The 15,354-nt window shown below is 43.0% G+C and overlaps 1 protein-coding gene across 3 annotated transcripts in view; it reads right to left on the minus strand.

Moving 5' to 3' along the window:
* LOC135897409 (complement inhibitor RaCI7-like) overlaps window positions 1-15,354 on the minus strand; it is a 139,005-nt gene that overhangs the window by 47,502 nt on the left and 76,149 nt on the right. The window lies entirely within an intron of this gene.

Consider the following 15,354-nt stretch of genomic DNA (forward strand, 5'->3'; position numbering starts at 1 on the left):
TAGTGGGACAAGTTTGTGACGCATTTTATAGCCCTGCAACAACATATACCTTATTTCGGCACTCACGCTTCTCGAAAACGCGACGAGCGATTGCCGAGAGTGATAACACGGGAGTGTTGCATGCGCCGGCAGGATGCGTAAACGATAACACGGAGGAGCTCAAGAACATGACATTTATGTATTCTGAGCGACTGAAAACAGGCTTTGCACCCACGAATCTGACTTGCGTACGATTAGAAGGCATTCTGCGAGCGTGTAACATGGTCTGGCTGAGCCTGTGTTGCAGCCACTTTGTGTACTTGGCGTACCACCGTGTCGACTGCGGCCAAGTTGTTTTGAAAACGCGCAGTCACCCGTGTATTTGTGCACTTAAAGTGCCGGAAATAATGCCCGGGAAAGGAGGGGTGCTTGAAAATCGGATGTTCAGATTTTATGGCATCGTTTGGGAGGAGTCTTTGCTGCGAAATGTACGTAAAAGTGTATTTATCTGTAATGCCACTCATTCACCACTCACGCACGTTTCGCCTCTACACGCAATATTCCTGTTAGGTCAGTATACCGAAATGATACATGCCTGTAATTTACTTTCTTTCAGCTGATGGGATCCGGTGGAGCATCGTACCGCAACGACTGCTGCTTACCTGGTGCCACAACTATGAATGAATGCAGAAGAAGCCCGGAACGAGCATTTATATAGAGCAAAATAAACATTTCATAATTTCAGAAGACGTCTGTCGTTTTCTTTATGAAATTGCACCTGACAGATTCGGCGCAGTCATGTCAAGATCCATCGCAATCATTTCTACTTAATAATGAAACGATTCCACGCCAAGGCCGCGCGAGGTTCAGCAGGAGCGAAAAACAAAATGAATGCCGCGCCGAGCAGCGGAGCCGGTGCGGCGTGTACCATCTGGTGTTGGTACACGCCGTGATAATCTCTCTGAAGGCGTCAATAATTGTCTTGGAGGTTAGCTCCTTGTCAAAAGGGTCGACTGGGTAAAATATAAATACTATAAAGTCTTCAACAAAGCAAAATATTCTTATGGTCGTCAGCTGCAGGCGAGCGAGTAAGCCTCGGTCATAGCGTCCCAACAATATGTCGCTATGGGTGCCAAACATGAACATATACACACTCCCTGCTTTTGAATTAAAACCCTATTGTCATGACAAATGAATGTAGATTTTAGGTAGTAAGTGAGCATTTCCATGAAGCGGCCGGCACTCATTCCACAGACACTTTGAAACTTGACTACGCCGTGCTTGCCAATGCAATCCACCAACTTCCTCTAAAATCATGTTACTTGGTAACGAATTGTACAAGTTTTTGACATCAACGGAAAAAGCGCAGCAGTCCGGTGGGCACTCACTTTGCAAGAAAGTAGACACTAATTTCGGCTTCCGGATGAGTAAAGGGTCGTCCACTTCCAGATTTCTCAAGGATGTTTGCAGGAAAGCACCTAGGAGTCGCTGCCGTGTTCCCCGCTCCGACACAATCACAAGAAAATGGGTTTCCGCCTTATGTACTTTTGCCGAGAAGAACACAGTTTTATTCTAAATAAATACCTTTTATTTCATAGGCTGATTTATTGGCTGATATGAGCTCCCATTCATTTGTGCAGATGCCTTGTCCGCAAACATTAACTGTTCGAAATCACTTAGGCATCGCGTGTATGCAGACGGAATAGTGGATCGCTCCTTTTCGGCGTTTTCTGCAGTCTGGATGGGAAGCAATTGTGGTTCTGCCGTAAAATCCATATTCTTGCTTGGCGATAACGTAGGCCGTCTCCAAGAAGACCATGTCATGATCACAGGCTGCCACGTCCTTCTCAAGCACGACGCAAGCAGCGACATTTTTTTGACGTCTTACACATGTGCATTCAAGCAATTTCTTGCACAAGTTTTTTTATGTGAACATAGTCGCTGCTTCCGCAAGATATTACTATACCACGCCGAACACCATTCCTTCTAAAGCATGCCCTTCACTTGTACCAATTCATGCTGCAACTTGCAGGTGGGAACATGCGCCACATTGATTTGATAGGTTTTCAGAACTCGTGCAAAGACACATGTTCTGTATATATTGAATGTCAGCGTTAACTCAAGGATGCCGGGTCAAGCGAGGTCACTGGCCTACCAGAACGATTTTGCACGCAGCGAATGAAACTTTCGAGGTATCCGCACTTAGAAAGTTTGCAACATCCTTCATTTCATCTCATTTTATTTCCTTAAAGACCCCGTAGTAGGGGTATTACATAAGGGGCGGGAATAAAAAATATCCAAACATGTGTTATAATGCATTCAATTCGGTATTCCCGCATTCAATTCAATTTTTTCAATCACTTCCCTATTTTTTATGAGGTCAGCCAGTCAGTGGACATAGATGAAGCTTGGATTATTTTTAGAGATACATTAAAGGCTTTAATTGAAAAATACATACCTTCCAAACTTTTGACAACTAGACGCCGGAAAGATAAACCTTGGGTAGACAAGAAAATTAGCTCGCTAATTAACAAAAATCGCCGCCTGTATGCTTCGTACTTGAAGACTCGCAATCAGTCTGTTTTCCATGAAATGCGTCACTTGAACTACAAAGTTAAGCAAGAAATAAAGGTAAATAAACAAACTTATATCTCATCGCTTGACGCAAAGTTGAGGGATAATCCCAAATAATTTCGGAAATTTGTTAAAATAAATGGTAAAGTGGGCACCGCTGTCCCTATTTTATCAGTTGGCGAAAAAACAGTGCTTGATGATTATGAGAAGGCTTGCTGTCTGAACTCCTATGTTAAAAGTGTTCTTTCTGAGACGTACACTGGTGAACTGCCGGAAATACAAGAAATAGTCTACGAAAATGTGGCTATGGTTACTGTCAGATATAACAGTGTTCTGAAGCTTATTTCCAATCTGAACAACAAATCGGCTGGTGGTCCTGATGGCATTCCGTCCCAGGTATTGAAATCCTGATCTCAAGAAATTGGACATTTTTCGTAGATCTGTTTAATAAATAATTAAGTACCATTTCATTACCTGCGGAGTGGAAGGTAGCCCACGTCGTTCCCATTCATAAAAATGGTCCCAAAAATGTACTGTAAAACTACAGGCCTATTTCTGTAACATGTGTATGTTGCAAAACAATAGAATACAGTGCCGTGATGAAGCACTTTCAGAGCAATAATTTCTTTTCGAATTTTCAGCATGGATTCAGGCCTGGCTTGTCATGTACGACTCAACTGGTAGAGTTCTCGCATGATCTCTTTTGCTCTTTTGACCTTGGATTTCAGGTAGACTGCATATTTTTGATTTCCGGAAAGCTTTTGACACCGTTTCTTGTGCATTGCTTTTACATAAATTTTCTTGTCTCGGTATACACCCTGCAATAGTACTTGGATTGGAAATTACCTGTCTGGACGAACAGAGCATGTTTTAATAAACGGCACTAAATCAACACCTGTCACCGTAACCTCTGGTGTGCCCCAAGGGTCTGTTTTGGGGCCTTTGTTATTTTTAGTCTTTATAAATGACATTGTCCACAATCTAGAATGTGAAGTGAGGTGATATGCTGATGATTGTGCCATATACAAGAATGTACAAAATGATTGTGATGTTAGTAGTTTGCAGAATGTCCTAAACAAAATTCATGCTTGGTGCATAAAGTGGGGCATGTCATTGAACAGTGCTAAATGCCAACTTGTGTCATTCACCCGTAAACGATTTCCTGTGAGATCAGTGTATAAATTAGACGGACTACTTCTTAAAAAGATCCAACACTACAAATACCTCGGGGTCTATTTTTCAGAAAATTTAACATGGAACAGACATATTGAATACTTAACCTTAAAATCATCTCGTATGCTAAACCTTGTTAGACGTAATCTTTATACCGCCCCCGAGAAAGTAAAATAACTGCTTTACATAACAAATCTTCCTCCGGTACTCGAATACGCTTGCCAGGTATGGGACCCTTTAAACTCTATACTTATAGAAAAGCTTGAACGCGTCCAAAACCACGCTGAAGATTTGTTTCTGGTAATTATAACTTTCATAGCAGTATTACACTAGTTAAAGAGGACCGTGGTTGGAAAACACTAGCACACTACCGGTTAACTGCAAAATTAGAACTTTTTCCCAATCTACTCTGATCTCACAGGAATAAATAAGAACTTCTACATTTTCCCTCCCCACTTCATCCCTGAACGATGTGATCACGAGCTGAAAGTTCTTGAAATGCGCTGGCGTACTGATGTCTACCGTAATTCGTTTCTTCCGCATGCTTCCGCACACTGGAATAGGCTTCCCAGGAGCATTGGTGAATGTAAAACGTGTTCAGAGTTCCTGTCTTTATTGTCACGCAGTCTGTCGTAGTATAATATCATCCCGTTTTCTTTATATTATTTGGCTGGCATTGCACTTCATGCAATAGTGTACACTTTCCATTTCTGTCTTCTAATTTTGCACCGCATTTCACTGAAGACCGTTTTGCCGTCGAGATGACTCATCGATGTTACGTATTTTGTTACTTTTACCACCTGTGCTTAGCTGTACCAAGTTTTTGTCACATGTTAATTTTTCTTCAATTTGACCCCCCCCTGCTATAATGCCCTTGTGGTGCTGTAAATACTTGTATGAATATATAAAATAAAATAAAGGTAAATAAAAAGTTGTTACATTTTGAAGAAATTGTGAAGAGCAGGTGAGGGCCGCCATTTGATGAGGAAGGCTCTTCCAGTTTTAGATGCTCGGTAGAAAAATGAAGCTGAAAATGTATTTGTGCGTGAATGTGGTTGTGCTACCAGCTGGGGCTGGCCAATGCGTCGTGACCGGTGCGTTGGGGGAACATTATATGGTGGTTGATTGAGCATCGAATAGTAGAATCTGTGGAAGGGGTAAAAGGTGCCAATGCGGCGACAAAGGGATAGAAGCGATAAGGAAGATTCTTTTTTTAAAGATGACCCGCTGACATTGTAAGAGTATGTGGATTGAATACACCTGGTGGCATACACCTGGTGGAATACCATCACCTGGTGATGGTATTCACTGCGCGGTAAATAACGCAGTCATCGGCAAACATACGGTTATGGCAGGACACATGCAAGGGTAAGTCGTTAATATTCATTAAGAAAAGAAGGGGGCCAAGGACGGACCCCTGTGGTACGCCTGATGTGACAAGTGTACTGTTTGAATCGTGGTTATTAAATGAGACATACTGTGAGCGTTTAGTAAAAATTGCTCAAGCCATTTTAGGATATCAGGATGCAAATGCAAACGAGAAAGTTTTAGTAATAGGCGTTGATGAGCGATTTTCTCAAATGCTTTCGCGTAATCCAAAAGTATGGCGTCTGTTTGTATGTTACTGTCAAGATTAGCATGAACATCATGAAGAAATAGGGCAAGCTTGGTCTCGCAAGAACGGCCCCTGCGGAACTCATGCTGTGAAGGATGAAAGAAGTTGTTAGCGCCTAGAAAGTTCATAATATGAGAGTAGATTACATGCTCCATGATCTTGCAGGGAACATTTGTCAATGAGATGGGGTTGTAATTTAGCGGAGAATTTTTGTTGCCCTATTTGTAGACTGGAGTAACCTTCCCCATCTTCCACTCGTCTGGCATGGTGCGTGTGGAAACGACTGAAAATAATAAATATAGAAACTCTGCAGAAATGTGTTTTGTGTTTTTTAGCAGTTTAGAGTTAGTGTCATCAATGCCAGATGATGAAGACAACCTAATATTTTCTATCACCTATAAAAGCTCACGTACTGTGAATATGATGGCTGACATGTTGCATTGTATATTTGCGGTTGGCGGGGTTGGAAGTGTGTCCATTTTATTAGTGAAGACTGAAGAAAACGCGTTGTTGAACATATTAGCGCAGGTTAAATCTGTCATTGATTCACCCAGCTCGTTAGTAAGAATATTGATACGCGCTTCTTTGGCGTTTATCACCTGCCAGAATTTCCTTGGATTACTAAGTAAAATGTTTGGCAGGTCATAGTGAAAAAAAGTTCGCTTGGCATCGCGAATTCCGATTAAGTACGCAGTTTCGGCAGCGTAATATTTTTCCCACGCAACTGAGCTTGCCTTTACTTTAGCGTGGTGATAAACGCGCTTTTTTATTTTCTAGTCGTTTTAAGGATCTCGTAAACCATGGATTTTGTCGATTGGGTCGAATGGTCATCCTGGGAGTAAATTAGTTCTTTAGTTCACATAATTCGTTTTTAAACAACAGCCAGTTATCATGAATCGAATGGTTAATAAATTCACCTGCAAATGCAGAATAGGATGTGTTTAATTCAGTATTTAAAGCCTCATAGTTGCCTTTGTCATATAAAGAAATGGTCATCTCGTGCATATCGCGTGGGGGGGGGGGGAGCGAAAGTGAAGGTAGCATGAATAACTTTGCGATCACTAATCTCACGAAGATATGTAAGGGATGTTAAGCTTTCAGGATGACTGGTTAGTGTAATATCTAAAATATTGGCATATGTCCCGGACACACGGGTTGGCTCCAGTACTAGCTATGTGAAATTGTAATTTAAGCACACTTCTATAAAGTCGCTCGCTTCAGTTTGATTTGTTAGTAAAGCAGTGCCATTGTGCCAGTTAATATTGGGAAAATAAAAGTTTCCAAAAAGGAGAATACTATCATTGGCATGCTTTGAAGCAATTTCATTTAATATATTATTTAAGAGATTAGAAACATCCGGTTGATGGTGAGGGGGTCGATAACAAACACCTAGCAGTAATGTATGTGGGGAATATCGACATTTTAACCACAGTGTTTCCAAGTGGCTGTCATTGTTTGTGCACGGCAATTGTTGGTTCACGGAAATCAGAACACATTCGCCACGTGTGTCTTTCCGATCGCATCGATAAACGTCGAAGTTGGGAAGATCGGCGATCGGATCGAAGTTGAGAAATTTATTTATTTAAACGCGCAAGCAATATAGGTACACAATGGGACATTAAATCCGTGCGCTGTCCAAAGGCTAACTTGTTCTGTCAATGTGGATTCCGCAAACACGCATTCTCCTTGTCCTGTCATCCTAACCTCAATAGTCGCCTTAAAGTACTGAGCGGTAGGATGAGTTCAGTGAGTGTGTGAGGCATATCTACTTTGAACGAATTCTGAGGTTGGCACCTATTTATAGGTAGCGCTGTCAAACTAGCTGTAAAAATGCACTGCTCTTTCTCTTGATCTTTGAGAAAACCTGGTTTCATGCATTGAATCCCATAGCTTTCTGAAACACTAATTCATTTCTTTGGACTTTGCAATTAATGATTTCCAAATTGCCGTTGTCCTGAGCATTTGTTCCAATTTGATATGCATTGCATAATCACTAGCTGCAATTAGTTAGGGTAAGTTTTCAAATAATTCAATTTAACAATTCGGTCTCTTCCAGAATCGCTGCTTCATCCAGTAATGTTCCTCAAGGTTCTGAGTGGCGTTATTTGCAGCTGAAAAGCTTTATCTAAGAAACAGTCTTTATAGATAATCACATAATCGGCTATAGAAAGAAAAATGTGGCCTCGTGTCAACATAAATATTTTGCCTCAAGAAATGCACACTCCTGTACATTACCTTTTTTGCATATCTTTTGCAGAAGCGGAATAATAAAACACATTTTCAGCCTTCCAAATAGTTAGTGTCGCTATAACAATGGCCTATCGTTAAGTGTATAAGAGTAAGAATGACCTATCGTTATGTGGATCACACGGAACAGCTTCCTCTCGCGTCGTGCTGTTTACCAGTGCTTAAGCTTGCTGATGAAATGCTACAAGCCTTTCATTTTTCTCAACGCTTGGCGCTAGGTGCCAGTAGGCACACATACCCCAATTTATTTAATTATTCGAGTACCTCATAGGTTCGCATCGAAACATCCTTGTAGCAAACATTTACCGCATACCGCTCTACCGTTCCCGCTACCGGATATGCCGGCAACGTGGTGGCCTGTGTGCCGTACCTAAGCCGTGGCAAGCGTGTGATTTGTGCAGATCAGCGAGCATGCGCCAACCAAACTTGTGGCGGAGACCACTTGCTGACGTTGCAACAATTGAACAAAACGCGTATGGAGCACATATCTCCTATAGCGCCCCAATTCGCGCTAGACTGGACGGACTGTGCGGAAACTGTACAGGGAGATATATACTGCAGTGATAAATGTTTGTAACAGCCTTAAAAATGCAATTTCCGTTCCCATTCAGCTCAGATCGTTGAAGGAAATTGGTGTAGGAGAGTTGCACTTCACTGGCGATCCCACGAGGTCCTGACCAAATAAACGGTAAATAAGCCACAAAGCAGCAAATGACAGCAGCATAGAATCGCGTTGCTGGATAGGCGACATTTCTTTAACCAGCAAAAGCAACAATTACACAGGCGAGGGTCAAACAAAGGGGCGTGCTGTACGAACGTATGTGTGCGCAGCTCGGCGAAATTCAAGCGTTGAAGATATGTCCCTCAGAAATATGTCTGGCACCTGTCTCAGTTTGTAGCGGCGACGGTTAAACGGTGTAGCATCTATTACAATTTGATTCGGTCTTCATGGTACGACCTCTTTTAGCGTTATCAGATTTATATCAGATTTAGCCAGAAGAAAATTCGTCGGTAAAACATTCCTTTTAAAGCATAACTCGTTTGCGTGTCATGAATTGTGTGAATCACTGATCCTTCTAATAATGGTCCACAAGTAACGCTTTTTCTAACTAAATAAGTGAAGTTTTTGGCCTTAATCATCTCAATAGTAATGCTTAAATTAGACTTGGTACCAAACACTGAAAATTTACGTCGAACGTACGCGTTCAGCAGAGAGAGCACATAGGCTAATTGCCAAAGTCATTCTCTGATGTGCAATTAGTAATGAAGAAAATTCAAAACTGCTTACATGACAGATATTTTTCTCAGCAAAGATTGAACGACTCAAACGCTATGCATAGGGCAAAAACAAGCATCCTCTCAGAGGGAAGTGATTTAAATAATTTATAAATGCATCGCACCGTATTTCGGTTGGGTGCAGCCACGTGTTACCATGTTACCATGGACGGATGGATGGATGGAAGCTATGACCGTCCCCTTAAAAACGGGATGCTGAGTTGTGCCACAAATGTCTTGCTATATTTTGCCTAATGACCTACCTATGCTGAACAAACAATAATATAAGCATAAGAACCTAGTATCAAGCTTTACGAACCACTATTAGGATCTTTCGTTTCGTACCCGTACGTTGTCTGTGGTCTCCCTACTTTTTAGCCGCCAAACATGCAATCGCCTCATACTAATCTCTATAGCGGACATGCTTGCTTTCCTCCTGCTATCCCTGAAGCAAAGCGATTCAAGAATATCACAAAATCATAAACCGCCAGCTGAGAAGATATCATCACAGTCTAATCAAAACGCGTTCCATCGTTTCCCTAGCTTTATCGCAGCAATCACAAGCGTCTCCTCCCTTGTTGTGCCTAGCTTTTAAGTACGCGTTCTAAGGCACCCTCATCACTCATATAAAAGTAGAGCTTCGAAATGAGTTATCAAAAATAGTTTATTTTTTCCAATTTCGTTTTTTTTCTTCGGTAGTTATTTATAGGAGTTTTATTTTTCATTGCCTCCACCCATGACATGTTCTCCCTCTCTGATTTTGCGTTTCACGTTCTTTCTTGCCATATCGCTCAGTATACCGGCAGCATACTTGTTAAAACGCTTTCTAGTCCTTTTTCTCCACTGTGAATCGATAATTTTCCTTTTCAAATATCTGAAAACTCTCGCAATGCATTGAGTTTTTTTATTCTTACTTAGTCGTTCTTCAAAATCAATTTACCTATGAGCTCCTCTAAAATCAAAAGTTGTCCAACCTATATCACCCTGAACAGCTTCATTAGTAGTTTTTTCTTTGGTGGCCAATGCGAGGCGTCCTGCTTACCTCAGGTTGCATTCGATCATGATGGTACCCTTGACCTCAAACAAAAAGCCGCATATCCAACTCTACGTACTGGAACCGCCACACCTTTCCACATACCTCGGATCACCTCAGATTCAGATTTCAGATTTCGAATTTATTGATTCAATGATTTATTGGATACCTCATGCCTCTTGTATCGCCATACCTCAGTCTTCTTCCACTATGGCCGCATTTCTCTTCCCCTGGGATATTATTGTTTTTTCTTGTGTTTGCTTATATATTTAGTGCCCTCGTTTATACATATATCAAGATAGTTGTATTCATTTACCCGAGGTATTCCCTGGCACTGTATTGACTTGTGTCCGCTGCTTTCTTTGAATACCATAAAACCCGATTTCTTAACTCTAAGTTTCAGTCCTGAATTCTCATCTTCCTGTCCACAAATAGTAGCTAGATGTTGCATACCACTTTGCTCGTTGGCAAGCAACACAATGCCGTCCGCATCAAACAAACTTCGAAGCTGCTGCTCTACTTCTGTCCCCGCCTTTTTGTGTGGGAGATGGTACCCAACATTGATTTCCCTAGCGCCATTTCCATCCTTACCATGTAAATCATAAATAGCAGCGGCGATAAAGGGCACCCCTGTTTCAGTTCGTCGGTGATACCAGCTTTCTCCTCGCTCCTCATTCTTTCCCGCTTTGCGCCAACGGTACTTTATAGGTAAATTTTCCTCAAAAGCTGTATACAGTCGGTGCCTAAGCCCTCCCCTTCCAGAATATCACACAGAATTGCAAGGACTACGTTGTCATGCGATCCGATAATGTCTAAAAAAAATTTCAATACACTGAATAAGAATAAATAGGTTATCATCCAGGCGCCTATCGGTTCATAAGTCGTTCCGGAGTTCCCCCGATTTGTCAGAATGTTCTGCCCATGCTTTCAGTTTTAATTTAATCACCTCCACTGCTAACCTGTGCATTATTTATGTAATTGGTCGATGGTATCTTTGAGCAAACTATATATTTTCCCCCCATGCCCTTAGAATTTAAATTCAGTTCAACTTTGTCATCAAAGTCAGGCATTTGCCTATTGCGTGAGTTTTTTTTCTACTGCTATCAACAGAGCTTCCTTACTTTTTAGTCATACTTCATTATACAGCCTAACGGTAAGATTGTGTAACCGTGTGGCTGTGCGCTAGGAATTTTCTCCTCGGCATTCTTCCAGTAGAATTCTCTCAACACCAGCTCCTTTTTCATCTTCTTCTCGTTCATGCTCATTTAACGCGATAGTGTTAGGGGCCGCATGTCGCAGAAAATTCAGTGACGGCGTCGGGCACTGGCGTCTTGTGAGCAAAAATTACTCTATATATTAAGGTATGCTTATATGCAATGCCTCGTTATATGACATGCGATATATGCGCGCTATATTCCCACGCCATTCTGCCACTACACATGATCACACCTTGTCTTGCATTCCTGACAAAGTTATTCCAGAGAGTTTTGAAAATAACAGTCCATAAACAAACGTCATGAATCGAAACACGAACAGCGCATGGATTTTACTTTCAATTTTTTGAGACTGAAATTTTAAACGGGCGCACAATATCGTAAACCTGAAAATAATGTTTTTTTTTGCTTGCCTGCGGCCAACCTGCAGGGTAGGCCCACGCAAGAGGCGACGTTTCGGTCAGAAAGCTCACCTTCGTGCATAGCGTTCCCCTCTAGCGCCTCCGCGTAAACTTTACGGTCACATAAGTTGCAATGGCCCGGAAGCGTCAGAAGAAGTCGGGAATCTTTTAATGCTATCGCGTTCCACTCTTAAAGGTGAAGCTTAAGCGGCCTCCAAGTTTTTTTCTCAAGAACCACCTCGTCATTGCCTATGAATGAATCAGCTAATATATTTCGGATGTAATTTAATGCCACGCCCAATTTCAGTTTGTTTCCATCTTCGTGTAGGATAGGATATTATATCGCAACGCCAAACAACCCCACAACAGTGACTCACCCTAGATCTTAAGAAGCAAGGGCGGCATCAGTGAACGCGTGCTTTTTGCCCTTTCCTCAGCGTTGCTCAGTACAATAATTCAAAGAAATAAAGTTTCAAGTAAGACTTCATCATCTCAAATATCAGGATATAGTTGCGCTTCAGGAAACAATAAAACATCGCGGCAGCCGTTGTCTAGGAAGGAGCAGGTATTTGTGTGTTTGCGTAAAAGGCTACTATGTTAGTAACAGATAACGATATGCAGGACTACGAATTTCTCGTTTGGTAATTGAATGGAGTTACCGACAGCAGGTGTGCTTGGTCTAGGGACTAGCTATCTTCTTCAGACATGAATTAGGACTTCTGCAGGAAAACAAACTTGAAACTTCCCCACAGTGACGTTCTGCGTGTGCAGGGCGCGAAGACAAAAATTTACATCTCTAAGACAATTATGCATATTCGATCGCGGCCTCATAAGGAGACATCGTGACTCAGTAATAATTTTTTTTTTCGTGCGTAGGCTATGGAAGGTTACAGAAAGCAGGGAAATTATTTATTCACGGCTGAGCAAGAGGTGAATTATCAGCTGGTCCACAGGTTGTAGCATTGGAACAAAGAGTCCTTCTGAGCTGCGATACAAGGAAGACATCGCACTTCCGGCAGCGCTCCCATGGTTTTCGCCACACACTTGACATAATGGCACCGCTGCAGAAACAGCGAATAGACTTGGTGAGGCCCGTGGGCCTTCGCATCGTGCCTCACATAAAAAACTATTGCAACATGTTTAGAGTGAGGTCGGTGACTTAACATGGGCTATTGAGGAACGACATAAAAAGAATACTAAACTGCCGCACAGACACAATTTTCAAACACAAACGCAACAGTCAGGGCTCGCTCTGTGGGTCTGCTTAGCCCGAACGAAATTTTATTGATCTGGTACCAAACTAGGTGTCACTGATATCCAGACAACCATTCGAGGACGCGACATAATTGGAAAACCGACGTCATTCGTTCGATGGTCCGGCAGCGAGAGCGTCCACGCTCTTCACCATCAAAATGTGCTTACGGTGATTTTCATTTCACACTTAAAAATTGCCGCAATCCGTGCATAATATCAATACTCAAAAATAACAATTTAATAATCTTACAGTGAACTAGATGGCGCGACAATTCCATAAAATAGTCGGTAGTTTTGCATTTTTGCGTAGTGCCTAAGAGTCACCTGCGCGGTCGGTAAAGAAAGCGTAAGGGACGCTGTCTCAGTACCGAGACGCGGATCAAAAAAGGGTCAAAACCATTCAGCAACACAACCCTCAGTATTTAGTAACGGTTTTTCATAAAACGTAGCTTGTCCTTTTGATGAAACAGGGACCATATACCGTAAAACTATTCCAATATGGTTTTATTCCAATTACCTTACGTCAAATTTGCGTAAACGCCGACGAAAGCATCAGGCGGTAACCCGCAGAGTTGTCAGCCGCGTTCGCAGCACTCAGTTCATGGAAATCACCACAAGGCTGCCAGTCAAGAGGTTCTTGTTTTGGCACCATATGCAGCGTGGAAGGTCAATTGCTGGAGGAAAGTCGAAAAGTGCTGAGCTGTAGCAAATGGTCGAAGTTATGGCGAGCGACTTCGTGCCATTGTCCAGCGAGCCTCTGTGGTCTAGTGGCGACCATGGTAGGTGATGATCATATGAACCGTCACGTTGTGCTTGATTGGTAGTTCGGTGTTCCTAGGTTTGGTAATTGCAAGAAATTCAGCCAGACTTGTTTGGAACTTTGACTCGGGTTTGAAAGTGCAAATTCCGAAGGAGGACAGGTCGGACTTCAATCCTAGAGCAGCGAGGGAAGTGATGTCCTTGAGATGACAATCGTGAACTCTGACGTCGAGTTTGAAATGTCTCAGAAAGTCCGCTCCAAGCACGCAAAATTGACGTCGGGCATAACGAAGAGCCAGCTGAATGTGCGCCTGAGTCCAATGTCTATCGTCATTGAATGAACTACATATGATGTAACTGCAGTACTATTTATTTATTTACCCTGAGGCATTTTGGGCGTTGTGAAGGGGGTGGGTACACGGCTGAACAAGAAGATGACCTAAAGTTGCAGATGGAATCAAGAAAAAACAAAACAAAAATAAAGCGCACACATAAAGAAAGAATAGTGTGCAGGGCTTTAAAAAACATTCAAAGTACACAGATAAGCTAACGTGTTTAAGCTACAAATGCAGAATATCTTTCATCATGCCTTTGAAGGCCACAGGATCTGCTATATGGCTAAATATAATCTTGCTGCCGCGGTGACGCTCGGTATTTCTCGTAGGATAGAAAGCTCCGCTCCGGTATCGACCGTGAGGCGTGTGTCGGTGATGTGGTTGAAGAAGAGGCCGCTTGAGCGACGGCCGGTGTCACACTCTGCCGTTAGTGACTGGCGTGCGTTTCACATCCATGAGCATGGTTGGGTGCAACAATTGGCTTCCTCTGGGAAGTGGCGGTCGTACCAGCAGACGCTCTGAAGTGCCTCGCTTAAGTGGCTGGAGGGCTGCGGGCCTCAAGTACGGGACGACGAACACTGTGGAGCATGGTGATGGTTGTTGTAAGACAGGGTATGGTACTGGCCCAAGCAGTTGCGAAAAGAAAACGTCTGCTCTCCGTGAGGTTTGAGGAGACTGTGTCAGAAAAGAAAGCGCCTTGCGGAAATGAAAGAAAAGATAGCTTGGGAGGGGGCAGGTTTCGCTGCGTATTTCCCGCGACCCGCGAGATTTAATATGCGGAGGGCCTGTGAACAAATATAGACAAACACGTGTGCGAGGGGGGGGGGGGGGCGGGTCTAACGGAGTGCGTTTCGTCCTGTGGGCTGTAACTCAAGGTTCCGGCAACGGTGACCGCTACAATGCTATTAGAATTCAAATAGTATAGTGGTACACGGTATTTCTAAACAGACGTTTAAAATGGCCACCCCGGAAAGGTAGCATGACACGGAATCAAGCTTGTCAGCTTCAGTCAATTTGTTGTGGGCACTCACTCGGCTGTAGGATGACAGCCAGTCCTCTGCGTCATGATCGTCAGTGCCATTGAATATGGGAGGATCCCATTGGCGCTGCTAGGGATAGTCTCCACAGGCTATACTATTTGAATTCTAATAGCATTGTAGCGGTCACCGTTGCCGGAACCTTGAGTTACAGCCCACAGGACGAAACGCACTCCGTTAGACCCGCCCCCCCCCCCCCCCCCCCCTCGCACACGTGTTTGTCTATATTTGTTCACAGGCCCTCCGCATATTAAATCTCGCGGGTCGCGGGAAATACGCAGCGAAACCTGCCCCCTCCCATGCTATCTTTTCTTTCATTTCCGCAAGGCGCTTTCTTTTCTGACACAGTCTCCTCAAACCTCACGGAGAGCAGACGTTTTCTTTTGGCAACTGCTTGGGCCAGTACCATACCCTGTCTTACAACAACCATCACCATGCTCCACAGTGTTCGTCGTCCC

This window comes from Dermacentor albipictus, chromosome 2 (assembly GCF_038994185.2).
Source record: "Dermacentor albipictus isolate Rhodes 1998 colony chromosome 2, USDA_Dalb.pri_finalv2, whole genome shotgun sequence".
Classification (NCBI taxonomy): Eukaryota; Metazoa; Arthropoda; class Arachnida; order Ixodida; family Ixodidae; genus Dermacentor; species Dermacentor albipictus.